General features: G+C 42.9%; 1 protein-coding gene and 1 long non-coding RNA gene across 2 annotated transcripts in view; one reads left to right on the top strand and one right to left on the bottom strand.

Moving 5' to 3' along the window:
* The window catches only part of LOC142148988 (semaphorin-6B-like), a 527730-nt gene that overhangs the window by 343916 nt on the left and 159239 nt on the right, over positions 1-24575 (top strand). The window lies entirely within an intron of this gene.
* LOC142107076 (uncharacterized) lies at positions 16524-17147 on the bottom strand. Its single transcript, XR_012679862.1, has 3 exons — positions 17105-17147; positions 16920-16967; positions 16524-16578 (listed from the first exon to the last, which is right to left on the bottom strand). It is a non-coding gene; the product is annotated as an uncharacterized LOC142107076 (long non-coding RNA).

Below are 24575 nucleotides of genomic sequence, written 5' to 3' on the forward strand. Positions count from 1 at the left end.
TGATTTTCCTGACCTTTTTTAATATTTCTAACATGTTCAGCCCATCTTTCCTTCAATTTTCTCCCCGTTCTTCCTATATATTGTTGATCGCACATACACTCCACTAGGTATATGCAGTTTTTGGTGTCACAAGAAATGAAATCTTCTATCTTATGAATGTGTCCATTAGAATTGGACTTCACTTCCATTATATTCTTAGACAAGGATTTAGTGTGTTTACATGCTGTACATAGCCCACATCTATAGAACCCCTTATTTCTCAAGGAATTCTTTGGTGGTTGGGTAATAGTACTTTTCACCAATAGGTTCCTTAGAGTGGGGGCCTTTCTATAGATGAACCGAGGTCGATCATAGATGAAATCCTTTAGGTCTTCATCATTTTTCAAAATCGGCCAATGGCGCCTGATAATCTTTTCCACTTCTCTATATTGGGTGTTGTATTCTGTTATGAAGGGTAAATTGCGTTCTCCCGTGTATAATTGGGCTCTTTGGTTTCTTGTCTTAGGAATCATCAATTCTCCCCTCTTCATGGTATTCCTTTTCTAAAAATTGATCCTTCAATATTTCTGCTTGTAACTGAAAGGTTCTGACATCTGTACAGTTTCGCCTAATTCTTTGAAACTGGCCCAATGGAATATTATCTAACCACCGGGCATAATGATTGCTATTAACTGGTATAAAATAATTAGCATCAGTTGGTTTATTGATTTTTTTTTTAAAATGTTTTCCTTCCTGGATGTAAATATTTAAATCCAAGAAATTAACCTCTTGTTGACTGATGTTTAAAGTCAATTTGATATTGAGGGGGTTGTCATTCAGCTTCTCACAAAAACTGGATAATGAAACATTATCCCCCCTCTACACAAACAGAATATCGTCTATGAAATGGTACCAGGAAACCAGGTTCGCCCCCACGGTGGGATCATTCCAGATGTATTTTTCTTCCCACCGCCCCATAAAGATATTAGCATAGCTGGGGGCTAACCTGGTTCCCATGGCCGTTCCTTGTAGCTGCAGATAAAAACAGTCCCCATACCAGAAGAAATTATTTTTCAATATCAATTCTATCCCCTCTTTTATAAAATCCTGTTCATCCTTATCCACATTGGAAGCATTGAGAAAGAACTCCACGGCTTCTATGCCATGTTCATGGTTAATAATAGTATATAAGAGTTATCTACATGAGGAAATTTATTAATAAATGTTGTGAGGATTTTACACTATGAAATCTTCTCTCTTCTTATTATTATGACGGAGTAGAGGTCTGCTTGATGGAATAAAGATCAGAAGTAAAGTTGGAAAATCATTTTACACGCCTGATTTGATATGCCTTATTTCCATTGTTTTCTAGTAAGTGTATGCCCATGAGGGGTTAACAAGAACCTTTTCCATCACGCAGTGTTTTTGTGAATTATTATAGAATCATATATACACATATGTGTGTATATGTGATTGAAACATACAGGCTGTACTATGTTGTTTTTATATCTCATTTCATGTATATCCATCTGAGAAGTATGAACAATGGGGATTGTTAAAGAAGAAGAATCCTTATGTCCTATTGGGAACTTTTCTTATGGACTAGTGACTTTTTACATTAGAGGTATCCTATATGTTATATCCTGTAGCGCCAACTTCTCTTATTATTGTGGTTTACATATTTGTTTTAGTATTCATAAGGGATTGTGTACTATAAGTGAAGAGGCTGCTTTTGGATAGACTGCGCGGACAGACGCCATTGATTTATTTTAGTCTATTTACATTACACAGACAGTAAAATTTTAAACATTTATTCCCTATCATCGCTAACTAGAGTATGCAATGTGCGATCTCTCCGGCGAATGAATCGGACAACTGAGGATAAATAGGGGATTAAAATTATACTAAACATGACATATTTCGTGTAACATGAACCTTTGATTTCACTAACATATATATAACTTATAATATTAAAGATAAATATTGCTACATTTCGACATAAATAACTACAACTACAATTACTGTGTACTATGATGTTCCTGCGAATGTGTGTAAATGTGTAAAACCTGTTATTGCCACGTGTTGCAGCTGGATACACTTCTCCACACAGTAGCGTGCTCTATGCATAATTTTCAGACAAAGACGATCAAGTTTGCTAGATATTAATTGAAATGACTTTATCCAATTTGCTGACTTTGACACACACATATATATATACACATACACACACACACATTATATATATATATATATATATATATATATATATATATATATATATATATATATATATACACATACACACACATACATATATCTCTCTATATTATATATAGATATATATTCCATAGACAAAAAAACCTTACGGTTTAACATGTCCGATTAAGGTTCCTTACATAACATCTAAAATGTAAAAAAACTATTGAAACTCTTCCATTCAAACTCCAAAAAGCAATGAAATTACGACGATTAAGGCAGAAACCTTAATGGACGTGTTCCTTGTGCAATACAGACATGGTTTGCCATCACTTCCTGTGGTTAGCTGCAGATCTGTCAGGAGGGGGTAGTATGTTGACTGGAAGGATGCTTTGCAGGGGTCTGTCAGCTGCAGGGATGCTCTGCAGGGATCTTTTGGGAGTAAATACTATTTGGTGATGAGCTATGTTCTGCAAGTATCTTTTAGGAGCAGGCACAGTCTTGGAGGGAGGAATGCTCTGCAGGGTTTTTGGAGTTGTACATTTTTATGAAGTTGATCTACTGTCTCTTTCTAAGACACCCAGGCCCTAAACTATGATTATTATTATTATCATTTATTTGTTAGGCGCCACAAGGTATCCGCAGCGCCGCACACAGTACTAACAGTAGACTATACAGGGTGAAACCATACAGAACAAAGAACAAAAAGTACCAATACTTCAGAATGTCTGGCTAGTCATATGCAGTAAAGACAGAGCGGAAGAACAAGTATGGAAACAGGAGGGGGAGGCGGCCCTGCTCATACGAGCTTACATCCTAAGGGAGGGTAAACAGACCAGGCACAAGAGGAGCTGTCAGGCCGCAGGCCTATGGATATTGAAGTGGAGAAAACACTAACCGGTATTAGCACTACTGGACTAACGTGCCCCTGGTGTTCACCAGGGACCCCCGCAAGGAGGTTTGGACTTCGCTGCACAGGGCACGCAGGTCGCGGCCCTATTAGTCAGTCACCAGTGTAGTGTAGAAGGGTCAGACGGTCCTGGTCACAGCAATCGGGAATAACATGTACAGAGGGTAATCCAAAGGAGTAGTCGCCAAAGCCGAAGTCACAGAACAGTATGGGTCACACAGAATAATAGGATGGTCACCATGCCGGGGTCACAACAAGTAATCAAACGCAGGATACTCAGAAGAATGGAGGATACTGAAGCCAGGAACACTGGTGGTGAACCTGTTACTCTGGCACCCTAATGGCGCCAGAGACAGGTTTAAATAGAGGTCTGGTTTGCACTGATTGGTGGAGAGGGAGAGGTGGAACCTCATGGAGTAGCGGCGTCCCGTTGCTCAGCAACGGGACAGAGGACAGGGCGCATGCGCCTGAGAATCCGGAAGTGAAGCCCCATAGCAGCCGAAAGAGAGATCAGACATCCGTTCCCCGTCTGACAAGAGATCAGCGGGGACGGCGTCTGACAGGAGCCAGTTGAGGCAAGAGGAGAGAAGGGAGGATGAGCAAAGGGAGGAGATGGGGGTTAAGTAGATGGTTGGTAGGCTTTGAGGAAGAGGTGAGTTTTGAGTGCACGTTTGAAGGAGCACAGAGTAGGAGAGAGACAGATGGAACGAGGGAGGTCGTTCCAGAGAAGGGGGGCTGCACAGGAAAAGTCTTGGATTCTGGAGTGGGAAGAGGTGATAAGGGTGGAGGAGAGGCGGCAGTCGTTGGCCGAGCGCAGGGAGCGGGCAGGAGTGTGAATGGAAAGGAGGTTAGAGATATAAGGGGCAGTAGAGTTGGAGAGAGCCTTGTAAGTGCCCCTTAGATTGTACGCTCCCTTGAGCAGGGCCATTTCTCCTCCTGTTTCCTGCACCTTTTACTCTGCTCTCCAGCTACCTTTCCCCCCACCCCTCTGGGGGTCTCCCCGTCATCCGCGCCCTTCCTCTTGGGCTCCGGCGCCTGCCGGTCTTCCCTCCCCCCTCTCTCTAGCTGTGCTCTGAGCTTACTGAGTTACTGTGCTTATTGTTTACTGTATTTTGCCGTCCCACATTGTAATGTACTTGTTTGTCCCTGTACGGCGCTACGGACACTGAGTGGCGCCTTATAAATAAAAATTAATAATAATAATAATAATAATAATAAGTGGTGGTGAGGAGTTTGAAAAGGATTCTGTAGGGGAAGGGGAGCCAGTGCAAGGCAAGGCAGAGAGGGGAGGCAGAGGAGGAGCGGCATGAGAGGAAGATGAGTCTTGCGGCTGCATTGAGTATAGAGTGGAGGGGGGAGAGACGGGAGTGGGGGAGGCCAGTGAGGAGAAGGTTACAATAATCAAGGCGGGAGATGATGAGTGCGTGGATGATAGTTTTGGTGGCATCCTGAGAGAGAAAAGGACGGATGAGGGCGATGTTGCGTACTTGGAAGCGACAGGCGAGGGTGACACCCAGGCAGCGAAGTTGGGTTACAGAGGAGATGGTGGTGTTGTTGACGACAATAGAGAGGTCATGGTGGGATGGGAGTCTGGGCGGAGGAAAGACAATGAGTTCAATTTTAGAGATATTGATTTTGAGAAAGCGCTAGGACATCCAGGAGGAGATGGCGGAGAGGCAGTCGGATACCCGAGCGAGGAGGGTGAAGGAAATATCAGGCGAGGAGATATAGAGTTGAATGTCGTCAGCATAAAGGTGATACTGAAGACTGAAGGAGGAGATGAGAGCACCAAGGGAGAAAGTGTAGAGCGAAAAGAGTAGAGGGCCAAGAACAGAGCCATGCGGGACTCCTACGGGGAGAGGGTAGGGGGAGGAGGAAGAAACAGACGTGGATACAGAGAAGGAGCGATTAGCGAGGTATGAGGCGTACCAGGCCTGGACAGAACCAGAGAGGCCGAGAGAGAGAAGAGTGTGCAGCAGGAGGGGGTGGTCCACGGTGTCAAAGGCTGCAGAGAGGTCCAGGAGGATGAGTACGGAGAAGTGACCCTTGGATTTGGCTGATAGGAGATCATTAGTAACCTTGCATGCACACACGTCACCACCTGTGCACCAGTTTTCCCCACACGTCACGCCCTGCGCACCAGTATTTCTCACACGTCACGCCCTGCGCACCAGTATTTCTCACATGTCACGCCCTGCGCACCAGTATTTCTCACACGTCACGCCCTGCGCACCAGTATTTCTCACACGTCACGCCCTGCGCACCAGTATTTCTCACACGTCACGCCCTGCGCACCAGTATTTCTCACACGTCACGCCCTGCGCACCAGTATTTCTCACACGTCACACCCTGCGCACCAGTATTTCTCACACATCACGCCCTGCGTCCAAGCTTTTCTTTCACAAGTCACCCAACTGCGCCCTAGTTTTTCTCCACTTGATCAGATCTCATTAATCAGCATCCAGTTTGATTGATGAGATCTGATCTGACAATACCCCCTCATTACACCCTCATTACACCCAGGACCCCAGTTTGCCCACACAACTATCTGGCTAAGATCTCTCTCCCAACCCTCTTCTGTCATTCACTGGGAAACATCGTGCCTCCAACGCTCAGCTTGCTCTAGTCATACTTCATCGGCTGTTGTCCACCATTTCCTGCCAACCCATCACATGCACCTTTCAGCTGGCAACTAAATAGGGTGTCTCTGTTCCACTCTCCATCTGCCATACTTGCTGACCAGAGTCAAGCAGGAGCTAAGTGTACCACTGACTGCAGATCACTGTTCGGGGTAGACTGTTGTCATCTCGCTTATAGTTGTATACAAATAATATATATTTTACACACACACACACACACACAAACACACACACACACACACCTCTTATCTCCCGCTCTCACTCATATGTATATATGTGTGTAGGTGTGTGTTGGTACAAAAGAGCAAGCAGGAAGTAGGGAGGGGAGAATCTGGAGTCAGAGGTTGCAACCCAGAGCCTCTGAAGAAATGGTAGGCAGAGAGGGTGCAGATGCCAGGTCCACCACACCTTCAGCAATATAGTGCTAGTCAAGTTGTTGAGAGGAGACTTCCAGCAATACCCAAAGGAAAGAGAGGCACTGGAAGAGACAGGTTGCCAAGTGAGATTAGCCCCCTCCTAGTGAGGCAGCCAGAGTAAGAGGAGAGATCAATGGCAAAAAGATTTCCACCAAAAAACTCATAGCCAGCAGAGGGCTACACGTTTGCTCTGGATTTGGGAAGTGTCTTGACTACAGCCCACCACCTTTCAGAGACCCAAGAAGTAGCAAGCAGGTAGATTTAAGATTGTATCAGTGTGCAATACCAGGAGAATAACTGAAGCACTCACTGGAGAGAAACTGGGGTCTATCATGCTGTGTGCAGTCCCTCTCAGTGATTTCTGCTCCCCACATTGAACAATGTGACAAGTGGACACAGACTCTCATTCTGGTTGCTGCTCTCTCTCGCTGATGCCCAGGTACAACACTTGATCTCCACAAAACAATAATGAAAACCAAACAAACAATAGCTTAGGCGTATATAATACATAATAATGTCACCCCCCCTTGCACACCAACTTTTATCCTATGTCAACCCGTGCACATCAGCTTTTCGCTTTCAAGAAAACACCTGTGCACCGCTATTTCTCACACGTCATTCCCTGCACTCCAGCTTTTCTCTCATATATCAAACCCTGCGCATCAGTTTTACCATGTCACCCCCCCCTTTCCACCCGGTGGTAATCGATTTAACGATTACCACAAATCCGACCCCGAGAAGACCTACAAATAAAATCCGAATTTAGCAAAAACCGATCTCAATATAAAGAGACTTACCTGAAAACCGATGCTGCAGATCTCCAATGGGACCACCATGGTGACAGCAAGTTATTCCGAATGGACAGCTCTTTGGCAGTAGAGTTTGACGTCATTGCGACCTCTGAATCTTAACCCGACATTTCTGCTTTAAATTAAGTCTTTATACACTTAACCTGCGGGGTCCTAAAAAGCAGCCCTGGAAAATATTCCACCGGAGTAAAACCAGATGTGGGCGTAACCAGCTCACAAGAGTTTTAGCTTTCAATTTATCTTCCAATCACATCCCCTTTAAACAAACTGGCAACGTTGTACGCACCACTTCTAGGTGCATGTGCCCCCCTCCTAAAGCACGCAAGCATGAAGAGGGACATACCTCCCTGCATTCAGTACAAAGTCCAATGTGCAAGACAGTCTGACCACAATCAGGACAGTTGGCGGACAGTCCCTCTCCTACTTGTTCTTGTGGCTTTCACTGCCTGCTGGTGTCTTAAGCTCATTTGCTGCTTGGCCAAGTACTGAATATTGGGACCCTGTTAGGGAAAGGGATAGATACTATTCACCTCCTGAAAAGCTGAGAAATTAAGAAACACTCTACGCCCCCCAACCAGCTACAACATTAAACCACTAGCATTCACTTATAACAAATAGGCCTATTTCTCCTAACGACCCTCAGCAGTACATTTCAGCACTACCCCCCAGTCCCTACTCTTTCCAGCACTACCCCCAGTCCCTCCACATTACCGCACTACCCCCCAGTCCCTCCACATTACCGCACTACCCCCCAGTCCCTCCACATTCCAGCACTACCCCCCAGTCCCTCCACATTACAGCACTACCCCCCAGTCTATCTATATTACAGCAACAACCCATTTGGTTCAGCTGACAAAATGCCTGCCTCATTGTGTAATAATGACGTGGTCATAGATCGGTAAGTTCCACCCAACAGAAGTAAATGCACTGAACTGAAGGGACGCAGAATAGACCTGGGACTTATCCAATGTGAGTTTTTCCCCCTGATTTTATAGCTGCCTGTTGTAACAGTGTCACGGTTCAAATACAAAGTGCAGTTCAGGAGCCAAGAATGAGTTGAAAACACACAAAGTTTATTGCTGGAATAACAATCTAATGGTGTAATACTGAATATACAGGAAAATGCAGGAATAAATATCGGGTAGATGGCTGATGTAGGTAAGTGGTAATATGGAGAGATCCCAGATAGCAGGTAGGCAGTAATATGGAGAGATCCAGGCAGCATGAAACTACAAGCACAGCAGAGGGAAGGAACAACAGCATGGGACAACAATAACCAGCAATGACTGCTGGGAGAGACAGGTTTAAGAAGGGACACACCCAGGTGCAAGAAATAATTACAGGGCAGGTTAACCCCTGATACAACCAAGTAAGGCACAATAGCAGCACCTCTAGTGATCAGAGGTACTGCTTCAACATATAAAATGAACACAAATACTGCACAGTTCAAAACAAACAGGGGCTGCAGAATGCAAGCAGCATTCAAAAGGGAGATGTTGCAAAGCAGACGGAGGCAGACCGTGACAAACAGTAACACAATTACACTCATTTTTGTTTCTTATTGTATTAATTGTGATGATTGGTTGCCAAAAATAGCACAGCAGTGTTAAGGGGAATAAGATATCAATTCAGCAACTCAAGTGATATCTATTTCATAGACTGAATGGGTGACTAAGAGGTCTATTTATTATATGCTGGAGATAACCCCATTATGTGTTGCCACTGTTCACCATGCTGGGGCTGCTCTGGGAGCCCCTGCGAAGACCCCACTCCTCCACAAAGATTTCTTCTTACCCACCAGCAGCCTAATTCTACCAGCAAATGGAGGAAATTCTATGCTAATGTGGCTAGCTATTTCACCGGTGAGAGATCCAGTCGGAGAAAATTAAGCTGGTTCCCATTGTAAAAGACAAATAACACCATCCCGAGATGGCATTAAAGCATTTTGCAGCTTAATAAATTGACTATAGAGGTCTATGCGGACAGAGGTAAGTGCCAGTATTTAGGTTAGGGCTATAACAATCTCTGATTTCTCTGACGTTAACCATTTGTTAAATAACAAGTGGTGAAAGAGCCTTTTGCCAGCCTTTGCGCCAGCTTTTTTCTCTTAACCGCTTGTTAAATAGACCTCTAAATCTGAAGTGAGCTGTGATCTTCACCATATAAAGCAGTAATGGACAAACTGATACGCTTCAAGGGTCGCATTGTACAGCCCATTAACCTTCAAAAGATACGCACATTACCATTAATCTAGGTAATAAGTTAAAAATTAACAAAATTAGCAGCTAAAAGTAGTCATTAAAGTTTGGTAGATTTGATGCTGTACACACTAAATTCTTATTTTTAAATTATGCTTCAGGTGACCACCAAACAGGATGTGGAATAGTGTCACGTTTAGATTGATAGACAGTATGCAGTATCTACGCTGGAGGGAAGGAACATTAAAGAATTTTGTTTGCCTAAGTCTATTCCGTATATGATGTTTGTCTAAGATATCTGGGTCAGTAGACTATTTGGCCAGTAACAAGACATAGCAAGATGATAACAAAAACACAGTAAACTACTATGTGCATTATTAGTTGGATCAATTACTAAAACATAAGTCAAACTTGTACAAACCACCTCTTTCCTCAGCAGCTCTGTTCTGTAACATAAGAAACAGCACAGTAATACACTTAGGAGCAAAATAAGGGTATAAATTCAGACATAAAGCATAAATTATATATTGTCCACTCCCTTTTCAGGAGTGGAGGAGGTTTTATGATCTGGTTTGGGATATGTGATTTGCCAGCCAATCATCTACTTTGAACAAAGTCTTAGCTTCAACATAAACATTATGCCTATATTTTATGCATGTGAACATAAGTTTAGTTCCTGTACAATGAAACAATGAATGCATGAAAAGCTATGAATCTGCACACCTACTATTGGGGAAATTCAATTGGACGCCTTACTGTAAAAAGTAATGCGGCCTGCGCACTATTACCGTTATTACGGTAATAGTGCGCTTAAATGCCGTTATTACGGTAGTTTCAATGCTGGCTTTTTGCTTGCAACTCAGGGAAGCTGGGTTAAACTGGGTTAAACTTACTGTAATAACGGTAATAGGTTTAGCGCGGCGATACTCTGGGGGAAATTGAATTAACCCCTATTAGCACTGTGGACATATGACTGTCTGATTTGCTCCAATTAATGAACAAAGTGGTTAGATACTGGATATAAACATATGTAACTCTGCTGCAAATATAAAAGACACAAAAGGGTGCACATAAAATCAGTGCATTATTTACATGCACTGTGCTACATTATATATGTTTAATTCACTGTTTATTTTACAGCATTGTAATACAACAGTAAAAAGGTGACTATATTGTCATTACATGTTTCCTATGTAACATTTACTCAAAACAGCTGTTTCATTTTAGCAGTATATGTATGACAATCACCAACATTGATGTTTTAACAGGTGAGAGTTAAAAGATGGAATAAAAAGTGACATTGACAGCAGGAGTCAGGGGAAGGCTGGCAGACTTTAGCCTGGGGGGCAAGCACACAGCACTAGCCCATAAGTAGCGGCCCATCCTTAAAGGGTGGTTTTCGGTACAATATATATTGATCAATATAAAAAGAGGCTATTTTAGTGTTGCTTAATCCAGCAATACGTTATTATTATAAATAATAAATCTTAAATAATAGAAATAAATAATACAAAAGAAAAACAAACCTCACTTTATATTGCATTTTATTTTATATGTTCCTTCTCCCTACACCTTTTTTTTCTTTTTGAACATACCTGGCTGATTATAATGAAATTTATCAAAATGCAAAAAGCCCTATATACTAATAGGGTTATTTGTTTTAGGGTTAACCTAAACCAAATAATATCAGGGGTAGTACTGGAAGGAGGAGTAGAGCACTAGGTGTCAATCTGACACCCTCACGCAGAGCTGGGGGGCCAGGGTGTACTTTAGACAGGGGGTCCCTATGATGTAACATAGTTGTCATTTTATACAAATACACAGGCAATACTTTATGTACGACAGCTAGGTGCATGCTGTTCAGCCTTCACGAGCAGTACACGGTGAAGTGGGACATATCCTAAGCGAAACAGTCACCCAAATTTGGGGCTGTCCCACCAGATTCAGGACAGTTGACAGACTGTCCTGCTCTCTCCTACCTGTTTTTGTCACTTTCATCACTTGTGACTGCTGGTTTCTTAACTCATTTGCTGCTTCTCTGGATCCTGGAATGTTGGAGGCCCTATTTGTAAAAAAAATGGGTACATAAAATTTAGAAAAATCCAAACAATCCCGGTGTTAAATTAATAGCACCCACATTTTATAATTAGGCCTTCCTCCAGCCCCAACATTAAAATAATAATATTCACATTTCCTAAATAGATCTATTTCCCTCCAACCAACCCTGACATTATATAGCAAAAACATTTAATATGTAAACCTATTTACCTCCCTCCAAACAGCCAACAATAAATTAAATTGCCCCCCACCAACCCACAAACAAAATAGCACCCATTATTTAACTAGCCCCCTCCTACATCCCACACTAAATTAAGACCCCACTTCCCTTACACATTATAATGACGTACTCCAGACACACACACTTTATTGGACACACACACTTTATTGACATCTCACACACACTGTACTGACACACACTATACTGACATCTCACACACACTTTACTGACACACACTTTACTGACATCTCACACACACTGTACTGACACACACTATACTGACATCTCACACACTGTACTGACACACACTATACTGACATCTCACACACACACTGTACTAACATCTCACACACACTTTACTGACACACACTATACTGACATCTCACACAAACACTTTACTGAAATCTCACACACTGTACTGAAATCTCACACACACACACTACACTGACATCTCACACACAATTTATTGACATCTCACACACTGTACTGACACACACTATACTGACATCTCACACACACAATACTGAAATCTCACACACACACACACACATACTTTACTGTCATCTCACACAGACTGTACCGACATCTCACACACACTACTGACACACACTTTACTGACATCTCGCACACTTTACTGACACACTATACTGGCATCTCACACACACACTGTACTGACATCCCACACACTGTACTGACATCTCACACGTACTGACATCTCACACACACACACACACACACAAAATTTACTGTCATCTCACACACACTGTACTGACACACACTATACTGACATCTCACACACACACACACACACTGTACTGGCATCTCACACACACTTTACTGACATCTCACACACACACTCTACTGACATCTCACACACTGTACTGACATCACACACACTTTACTGACATCATACACACTTTACTGACAAACACACACTTTACTGTCATCTCACACACACTGTACTTACATCTCACACACACACACACACACACACACACACACACACACACACACACACACTGTACTGGCATCTCACACACACTTTACTGACACACACACTTTACTGACATCTCACACACACACACTGTACTGGCATCTCACACACACTGTACTGACACACACACTTTACTGACATCTCACACACACACTGTACCGACATCTCACACACACTATACTGACACACACTTTACTGACATCTCACACACTGTACTGACATATCACACACTTTACTGACACACTATACTGACATCTCACACACACACTCTACTGACATCTCACACACTGTACTGACATCACATACACTTTACTGACAAACACACACTGTACTGACATATCACACACTTTACTGACATCTCACACACTGTACTGACATATCACACACTTTACTGACAAACACACACTGTACTGACATCACACACACTTTACTGACATCTCACACACACACTATACTGACATCTCACACACTGTACTGACATCTCACACACACAGTACTGACATCTCTTACACACACACTGTACTGACACACACTATACTGACATCTCACACACTGTACTGACACACACTATACTGAAATCTCACACACACACACTGTACTAACATCTCACACACACTTTACTGACACACACTATACTGACATCTCACACACACACTTTACTGAAATCTCACACACTGTACTGAAATCTCACACACACACACTACACTGACATCTCACACACAATTTATTGACATCTCACACACTGTACTGACACACACTATACTGACATCTCACACACACACACACACACACACACACACACTTTACTGTCATCTCACACAGACTGTACCGACATCTCACACACACTACTGACACACACTTTACTGACATCTCGCACACTTTACTGACACACTATACTGGCATCTCACACACACACTGTACTGACATCCCACACACTGTACTGACATCTCACACACACAGTACTGACATCTCACACACACACACACACACACACACACACACACACACACACACACACACACAAAATTTACTGTCATCTCACACACACTGTACTGACACACACTATACTGACATCTCACACACACACACTGTACTGGCATCTCACACACACTTTACTGACATCTCACACACTGTACTGACATCACACACACTTTACTGACATCATACACACTTTACTGACAAACACACACTTTACTGTCATCTCACACACACTGTACTGACATCTCACACACACACACACACACACACACACACACACACACACTGTACTGGCATCTCACACACACTTTACTGACATCTCACACTTTACTGACATCTCACACACACACTGTACTGGCATCTCACACACACTGTACTGGCATCTCACACACACTGTACTGACACACACACTTTACTGACATCTCACACACACACTGTACCGACATCTCACACACACTATACTGACACACACTTTACTGACATCTCACACACTGTACTGACATATCACACACTTTACTGACACACTATACTGACATCTCACACACACACTCTACTGACATCTCACACACTGTACTGACATCACATACACTTTACTGACAAACAATACACTGTACTGACATCACACACACTTTACTGACATCTCACACACACACTATACTGACATCTCACACACTGTACTGACATCTCACACACACAGTACTGACATCTCTTACACACACACTTTACTGACACACACTATAGTGACATCTCACACACAATTTATTGACATCTCACACTGTACTGACACACACTATACTGACATCTCACACACACACTGTACTGACATCTCACACACTTTACTGACACACACTATACTGACATCTCACACACACTACTGACATCTCACACACTTTACTGACACACACACACACTTTACTGACACACACACACACACACACACACTATACTGACATCTCACACACACACTCTACTGACATCTCACACACTGTACTGACAACACACACACTTTACTGACAAACACACACTTTACTGTCATCCCACACACACTGTATTGACATCTCACACACACAGTACTGACATCTCTTACACACACACTTTACTGACACACACTATACTGACATCTCACACACAATTTATTGACATCTCACACACTGTACTGACACACACTATACTGACATCTCACACACACTGTACTGACATCTCACACACTTTACTGACACACACTATACTGACATCTCACACACTTTACTGACTCACACTATACTGACATCTCACACACACTTTACTGACACACACACTTTACTGACATCTCACACACACACACTGTACTGGCATCTCACACACACTGTACTGACACACACACTTTACTGACATCTCACACACACACTGTACCGACATCTCACACACACTATACTGACACACACTTTACTGACATCTCACACACTGTACTGACATATCACACACTTTACTGACACACTATACTGACATCTCACACACACACTCTACTGACATCTCACACACTGTACTGACATCACATACACTTTACTGACAAACACACACTGTACTGACATATCACACACTTTACTGACATCTCACACACTGTACTGACATATCACACACTTTACTGACAAACACACACTGTACTGACATCACACACACTTTACTGACATCTCACACACACACTATACTGACATCTCACACACTGTACTGACATCTCACACACACAGTACTGACATCTCTTACACACACACTGTACTGACACACACTATACTGACATCTCACACACTGTACTGACACACACTATAATGACATCTCACACACACACACACACACTGTACTAACATCTCACACACACTTTACTGACACACACTATACTGACATCTCACACACACACTTTACTGAAATCTCACACACTGTACTGAAATCTCACACACACACACTACACTGACATCTCACACACAATTTATTGACATCTCACACACTGTACTGACACACACTATACTGACATCTCACACACACACACACACACACACACACACACACTTTACTGTCATCTCACACAGACTGTACCGACATCTCACACACACTACTGACACACACTTTACTGACATCTCGCACACTTTACTGACACACTATACTGGCATCTCACACACACACTGTACTGACATCCCACACACTGTACTGACATCTCACACACACAGTACTGACATCTCACACACACACACACACACACACACACACAAAATTTACTGTCATCTCACACACACTGTACTGACACACACTATACTGACATCTCACACACACACACTGTACTGGCATCTCACACACACTTTACTGACATCTCACACACACACTCTACTGACATCTCACACACTGTACTGACATCACACACACTTTACTGACATCATACACACTTTACTGACAAACACACACTTTACTGTCATCTCACACACACTGTACTGACATCTCTCTCACACACACACACACACACACACACACACACACACACACACACACACACACACTGTACTGGCATCTCACACACACTTTACTGACACACACACTTTACTGACATCTCACACACACACACACACTGTACTGGCATCTCACACACACTGTACTGACACACACACTTTACTGACATCTCACACACACACTGTACCGACATCTCACACACACTATACTGACACACACTTTACTGACATCTCACACACTGTACTGACATATCACACACTTTACTGACACACTATACTGACATCTCACACACACACTCTACTGACATCTCACACACTGTACTGACATCACATACACTTTACTGACAAACACACACTGTACTGACATATCACACACTTTACTGACATCTCACACACTGTACTGACATATCACACACTTTACTGACAAACACACACTGTACTGACATCACACACACTTTACTGACATCTCACACACACACTATACTGACATCTCACACACTGTACTGACATCTCACACACACAGTACTGACATCTCTTACACACACACTTTACTGACACACACTATAGTGACATCTCACACACAATTTATTGACATCTCACACTGTACTGACACACACTATACTGACATCTCACACACACACTGTACTGACATCTCACACACTTTACTGACACACACTATACTGACATCTCACACACACTACTGACATCTCACACACTTTACTGACACACACACACACACTTTACTGACACACACACACACACTTTACTGTCATCTCACACACACTTTACTGACATCTCACACACTGTACTGACATATCACACACTTTACTGACACACTATACTGACATCTCACACACTGTACTGACAACACACACACTTTACTGACAAACACACACTTTACTGTCATCCCACACACACTGTATTGACATCTCACACACAATTTATTGACATCTCACACACTGTACTGACACACACTATACTGACATCTCACACACACTGTACTGACATCTCACACACTTTACTGACACACACTATACTGACATCTCACACACACTACTGACATCTCACACACTTTACTGACACACACAAACACACACTTTACTGACTCACACTATACTGACATCTCACACACAATTTATTGACATCTCACACACTGTACTGACACACACTATACTGACATCTCACACACACTGTACTGACATCTCACACACTGTACTGACATCTCACACACACTACTGACACACACTTTACTGACATCTCACACACACTATACTGACACACACATACTTTATTGTCATCTCACACACACAGTACTGACATCACACACACACACACACACACACACACACACACACACACACACTTTACTGTCATCTCACACACACTGTACCGACATCTCACACACACTATACTGACATCTCGCACACTTTACTGACACACTATACTGGCATCTCACACACACACACTGTACTGACATCTCACACACTGTACTGACATCTCACACACACACAGTATTGACATCTCACACACACACACACACACACACACAATTTACTGTCATCTCACACACACTTTACTGACACACACTATATTGACATCTTACACACAATTTATTGACATCTCACACACTGTACTGACACACACTATACTGACATCTCACACACACTTTACTGACATCTCACACACACACTGTACCGACATCTCACATACACTATACTGACACACACTTTACTGACATCTCACACACACACTCTACTGACATCTCACACACTGTACTGACATCACACACACTTTACTGACATCATACACACTTTACTGACAAACACACACTTTACTGTCATCTCACACACACTGTACTGACATCTCACACACACACACACACACACACACACACACACACACACACACACTGTACTGGCATCTCACACACACTTTACTGACACACACACTTTACTGACATCTCACACACTGTACTGACATCACACACACTTTACTGACAAACACACACTTTACTGTCATCCCACACACTGTACTGACATCTCACACACACAGTTCTGACATCTCTTACACACACACTTTACTGACACACACTATACTGACATCTCACACACAATTTATTGACATCTCACACACTTTACTGACACACATAAACACACACTTTACTGACACACACACACACACACTTTACTGTCATCTCACACACTCTTTACTGACATCTCACACACACTTTACTGGCATCTCACACATACTTTACTGACATCTCACACACTCTTTACTGACACACACTATACTGACATCTCACACACACTTTACTGACATCTCACACACTTTACTGACACACTGTCACGGGCACTAGGAGTCTTGCCCAGGATTTCACCAGATGACTGGGCTTACCAGAGTAGTGAAGCTCAGACAACGGTCCTCTGGTAGCGGGGTGACTAGCGGAACAAATATCACAGCAGATGGAGAGAGAATGCCAATGAATAATAGGAAAGTCAGTGACTTGCAGCAATCTTTGGTCAAAGGATCATCGACTAGCTGATATAATGGAAAGGCAGATTTGAACACGGAGATCAGGATGGACGTGAGTAGATGCAGGGAGGCAGCAGGGAAGTCAGTGGTCTGCGTACAGCAAGTTGTACAACTGCTTATGGTTAAGAGACTTGTCCAGGTGCAGGTAGGTAGCGGGGAAGTCAGTGGTCTGCGTATAGCAAGTTGTACCACTGCTTTATAGGTGAGGATGTGTGGAAGCATACAAAGATAATAGGATGCAGACACTGAGAGCACAGAGGAACTTGATCCCAATAGGTATGCAGCGTATCCAACAAAGTCTATATAACGGTATGTGTGGCGCTGCTTGGTAGAGACTTGCTCAGCACAGATATGCAGGCCAATAATGGATAATCAATCACAGTTATGCATATAACGACTGAGTAGTACGGTAAATTCCAAACAGGTATGCAGCGTAAAAATAACAGTCTATAGCGGGTATGGATACCGCTGCTGAGTGTGGAAACTTGTGTAGCGGATATGCAGAGTAAATGTAGAAAGTCAATAACAGATAGGCATACAGCTATTCAGTAGAACAGTCTGTCGACAGGGAGATGCAGGAACTGCAGAGACGCTGGACGGCAGAGACGAGTGTAGGAACCACAGTTGAGTAGATCCGGTATCAGAGTCCAGCTGAGGACACAAGCTGGAAACAGGATACTGTAGCAGGTATGGAAACCAGCGATGAGTAGCACAGGGAATCCACAGGAACTGAAGACACTAGTAGTACACAGGAGATAGTAGCGGGTATGGAAACCAGCGATGAGTAAATCAGGAATCAGCAGGAAACTGAAGACACTAGTAGAACACAGGGAACACCTTCAGAGACTCACAGGGAATGAGACTCCAAGATCAGGCCATGAGGTAATGCACATAGGTGCCTTAAATAGGGAGTTGCCTGATCAACCAATTTGGATTAAAAACAACAGTCACAAGAGTTCTTGGGAGCTGCGCATGCGCAGACCATCAGGATGGCGGATGGCCGGGGTTCAGAATAGGTGCCGGCAGGAAGGCTAGAGAGCCACGCACCAGCGCAGAGGCACTCACGGTCCTGTGAGTGACACACACACTGTATTGACATCTCACACACTTTACTGGCACACACTGCACTGACATCTCACACACACTGTACTGACATCTCACACACACTGTTCTGACATTACTCACACACTTTACTGACACACACTGTACAAACATCTCACACACACTTTACTGACATCTCACACACAGTGTACCGACATCTCACACACACTTTACTGACATCACAGAAACACTTTACTGACATCACACACCAGTGTCGGACTGGGGCATGAAGGGCCCACCGGGGGACTGCAACGCTAGGGGCCCATCAGAGGGGGTGTGGCCAGCCATCATAGAGGCGAGACCAGACACTAGAGGAGGACTGGTCAGCTAGCACCATAGTGTAGTGTTTAAAGAATGCAGTGTGTGTATATAGAGTACACAGTCCTGACCTGCCCCTTAGATTGGGCAGAACAAAATCCAGATTGTCCCACTAGACCAGGCTTAGCTAACCTGTGGCACTCCAGGTGTTGTGAAACTACAAGCCACAATATATAGCAGCTTATTGCTGGAAGGGTATGCTGGGACTTGTAGTTTCACAACACCTGGAGTGCCACAGGTTAGCCAAGCCTGCACTAGACTCAGAACATTTGACAGACTGTCCTACCTGTTCTTGTCACTTTTACCACCTGTGGCTGCTGTTCTCTTTAGTTGCGGCTTGTCTGGATCCTGGAATGTTGGGGGTCCTATTTGGAAAAATTAATGGGTACATTTAGAAACCAGCCCCGGCATTAAATAAATATGACCCACAATTAATACTTAGCCACCACCTACCACACACACATTACATTGCCACAAGCCCGCTGTGCCATGACACACACTACTGTGCCCCTTAATTACTATGATGTGCCTCCTTATGATCAAACTGTGCCCACCATGCTGCTTTTGCTACCCTTCACACTCTGCCATGCTGACCTGGCCCCCCTTCACACACTGCCATGCTGACTTGGGCCCTCTTTCTTACTCTGTCATGCTGACCTGGCCCCCCCTTCTCACTCTGCCATGCTGACCTGGCCCCTTATCCCTCTTTCATCCCTCTCACTATTTCGCTCAGGGCTTCTCTGCTCTTTTCTGTTTAAAAAAAAATATTGACAGGCTTGCTTGGGAGCGCACTCACTTACCTGTCTCCTCAGTCTGTGAAAATCTCAGGCTTCCTGCTCCTCTGGGCGGCCGCGGCTAGTCATTACAACAGGAAGAACTCCTCCTCCCCTGCTGAAAGTGAAAAACACACTACCGCGCAGGTGCAGAGAGCCGTGTCTAGGCTCTCTGCACCTGCGCGATAGTGTGTTTATTACCGAAGTGTCGCCACCGCTGCCGCCGCCATCGTAAGACAGGTTTTCCCCATAATCTCCGCCCTAACCGCCGGGCCTACGGGTGAATAGACCGGCTGCCCGGCAGGCCAGTCCGAGCCTGTCACACACACACTTTACTGACATCACACACACACTTTACTGTCACACACTTTACTGACATTTTACACACACACACACTGTACTGACATCTCACACACACTTTACTGATATCACACACACACTATACTGACACACACACACTTTACCGTCATCTCACACACACTTTACTGACACACACACACTTTGCTGTTATCTCACACACACTTTATTGACACACACACACACATACACACCACTTACCTTGTTCCATCCACGCGCACTGACCTTCACACATGGGACGGCACCTGTTACTGGTGTGCGTCCCATGTGACACCGGGGAGGGAAGGGAGAGACAAGAGGAGTCAGTGATGGATTGTGGCTGGTCCCAGAGGAGGGGCCATCCACAAAGTAATAGAAACTTGGGACGGTCCTTGTACTGGCGCAAAATTGTCTTTTTCGTGTCTAGCCCAGCCCGCCCCTGGTAGGAGTTATGTAAACACATGGCATAACTCATGATTAACTTGGTGATAGTGGAATTTTGCTATAAACACTGAGATGTCTCAAAACCTCCTGAATCTGTGGATCAGTCCCAGCGAGCTCTCAGGTTTGCAGAAATGTGACACACTTAAAACCCAGCAAACATTTGCATTTCAATTATTGTCAAAATTTTAAAAAATCATGTGAACTCAATCACAGACTGAAAGACCAAGTGCTAATTGTGAATGTATGAGATGGCAATCTAGTGGTAACAATGTAGTGGTAACAATCCAGTGGTGACAATCTACCAAGGTGTAGAAACCTCATTACTTTCCACAGTCTCGCTGCCCCCTTCTCAGTGCAGCTTTTTCAGTGAATCTCACCTTCCTTCCTTCTGTTCCTGGCTCTAAACTTCCTCTCAATGAGTTGCTGAGAGCTCTCACACTAGTGATGGGTAGTTCACGAATGATTAGTTCAAATGAACTAATCTTCAAAATGAACCAAATCATTTAGTTCACAGCTCTGGCAAAGATTAGTTCACCAGGAACTAAAACAAGTGGGAGGAGTTAGAGATAAAGCCGAGCAGCTCCAACAGCCTCACTCACTGTCTCATTCACACTGGCTCTTTTTTTCCTATTCACTCTCTCATTTAATATTCATGAGTCAGTACCTCTAAACTACCAAAGCTGGCACTGCTGTGCTCAGACATTGTGTGAGACTCTGGAGCTGATCACTGACTGTGAGTCATGAGTCATTCTCCTGGCTGGAGTTCATTAGTTCATCTAGTTCTTTTCACTCAGTGACTCATACGAGTCTCCGAATCATTTCACTCTTCAAATCATTTAACTCTTCAAATCTTTTCACTCTTCGAATCTTTTCACTCTCCGAATCTTTTCACTCTTCTAATCTTTTCCCTCTACAAATCATTTCAATCATTTAGTTCATTTAGCTTATGAGTCACAGGATGCATTCCCTTCCCTGTCAGCTCAAGACACACTACACTGCTGAGTGCTGCATGCTATATACTGTAGTTCTGTTACTGCACCATATATACAGGGGAGATGTACTAAACCTTCAAGAGAGATAAAGTGGAAATGTTACCCATAGCAACTAATCAGTTTCTGCCATTTTATAGACTCTGCTAGATAAATACACTATAAAAATCTATTTAGTACAAGGAGGGTACCACTGCACTAGGTATCGCTATTCCAGTATCAAAATATAATTACAAATGTTAGAATAGTTTACTGGGTGGTGCACTATTACACAAATAGCTATTATTGAAGCATGAAGAGGATAGGAAGAATTGTGTATTGGAAGGCACTCAGCGATCTACTTGTTAAAAATAAAAAACTTGTACTTTATTAATATACTTAAAATAGACCTCCTAATTGAATAGCGAAATATTAAAGTGACTAAAGTGAATTAAAATAGCAAATTAAATTGCTATGCCCTGCTACTTGTTATCAATATATATAAAGCTAATCTATATATAATAGTCACTCCTCTTCTAATTATATATGACTACCTAAGATACCATTGCAACTGAAAATGTATGCTGTGTGTACTGAGGTTATCTTTATTGGAACCAATGGTCATATGATTATAGTTGACACAATTTATAAGGTAATGAGCTTATATATTGACTCAAACCTCTGGTGATGTAAGGAACATTTTATTATATAAGTATATTCTCATGTTTATATAAGCTCACACCAAGTTGAGTATTGATATATGTTATTATTAAGTAGTATTTCTGGGGCTAAAAGGAACTCTGACTAATGTTGATTAGTTTGTATAATCTAGTAATCCTTTGTCCCTGTAATATACTACTGAACTGCTAACAAACAGGCGCTTGATATGTCTGTAGTTCTCCTGCTAATATTGATAGTGCCGTTTGTGCAGTCCTGCATACACACACCAGTGGACTGCTACCAATCAAGCACCTGATATATCTGTTAGTTCACCTACTAAATAGCGGTAGTGCCGTTTGGCAATCATACACACACAGGGTTGCCTTGAAAAAGCATGTAGCGAAACGCGCGTTGGCGTTTACCCTGCTGCTGCAAATATTCACTCCTTGCTACCTGTATTAACCTAACTATCACTCGCCCTTGTATGGGTCATTTATTAATCTAAATGTGTGTGTGTGTGTATGATTGCCAAACGGCACTACCGCTATTTAGTAGGTGAACTAACAGATATATCAGGTGCTTGATTGGTAGCAGTCCACTGGTGTGTGTATGCAGTAAGCTGATCAGTCATAATTGCCAACATTATGTTGGTTACGTCTGGGAGTTCCTGGAGCGGGGTATGGGCGCAGGAGGCGGGGCTTCGTGAGTTGCAACATTTTGGCCTCGCCCCCAGTGACGTGATGCCTATTTTAGGTCTTTTTACAGCTGTAAAAATTCCCTGCTAAGGTTTGATACATCTCCCCTATATCCTGATTGCACTGATCTCAATTTTAAAAGAAAAAAAGTTACACTTTATAATACTTGGGTCTTTTTCATTTGCATATTATGGAAATAAAAAATAATAATGAAAATGTAATTAACTTTGCAGAGCTCAACATGTCACTACTAGTTTTTGTATAAGTGATTGCCCTTTTTAAAATATTAAAAATGATCTGACATATTAAACTTATCTGATAATTTTAACAGGACTAAAACTCATCTACAGTATGTGTAATAGACTAATTATATGTGTAATAGACTAATTCTATGTCTCCAATCACTTCTCTCAGCAGTGTTCCAGAGCCAGTGATCTAACTGAACTAACTGAGCTAAATTAACTAACTACTGAGTGAAATGAACTACTGAGTGAAATGAGTGAAATGAACTACTGAGTGAAATTAGTGAAATGAACTACTGAGTGAAATGAGTGAAATGAACTACTGAGTGAAATGAACTACTGAGTCAAATGAGTGAAAAGAACTAATCTTTTGAACTAATCTTTTGTGTGAACTAGATTAGAATGAACTAATCTTCAAAATTAACTAGATTTCCCATCACTATCTCACACAGCCCGACCCTCCACTGTCACTTCCCCTGCATCCTCATTGCCCAAGAGCTGCACCAAGGGGCATGCTGCCTAAGAGACAGGCAGAGGAATGATCGTACACTCACCTATCCTAGGATTAGTGGGGATTGAAAAATCGTTTTGGATTTGTGCTTCTTATTTCATCTCCAAGCAAATGTCACTGGATC

The sequence above is a fragment of the Mixophyes fleayi genome, chromosome 1 (genome assembly GCF_038048845.1).
Source record: "Mixophyes fleayi isolate aMixFle1 chromosome 1, aMixFle1.hap1, whole genome shotgun sequence".
Lineage (NCBI taxonomy): Eukaryota > Metazoa > Chordata > Amphibia > Anura > Limnodynastidae > Mixophyes > Mixophyes fleayi.